Source organism: Poecilia reticulata, unplaced genomic scaffold (genome assembly GCF_000633615.1).
Source record: "Poecilia reticulata strain Guanapo unplaced genomic scaffold, Guppy_female_1.0+MT scaffold_275, whole genome shotgun sequence".
NCBI lineage: Eukaryota > Metazoa > Chordata > Actinopteri > Cyprinodontiformes > Poeciliidae > Poecilia > Poecilia reticulata.
The window spans coordinates 152,374-152,777 of record NW_007615054.1 but is presented as its reverse complement, the minus strand read 5'-3'; positions in this window follow the sequence as shown (position 1 = coordinate 152,777).

Genomic DNA, 404 nt, shown 5'->3' with positions numbered 1-404 from the left:
TATAATCTGGAGAGCGCATCGGGTTTCACATTTCTGGATCCTGGGCGGTAAGAAATAGACAGRTTAAATCGGGAAAAGAACAATGACCATCGGGATTGGCGGGGRTTCAGTCTCTTAGCTGATTTGAGGTATGATAAGTTCTTGTGATCAGTCCAAACTAAAACCGGATGTTCTGCACCTTCTAACCAATGCCTCCACTCTTCCAATGCCAGCTTAATGGCCAGCAGCTCCCTGTCACCCACATCATAATTTCTCTCGGCCGGAGAAAGTCTCCGAGAAAAGAAGGCACAAGGGTGGGTCTTGTAATCCTTATCGGAGAACTGGGAGAGAACTGCTCCCACTCCCGTCTCGGAGGCATCTACCTCTAGGATGAACTGCTTAGTGGGATCAGGTTGTATGAGGAT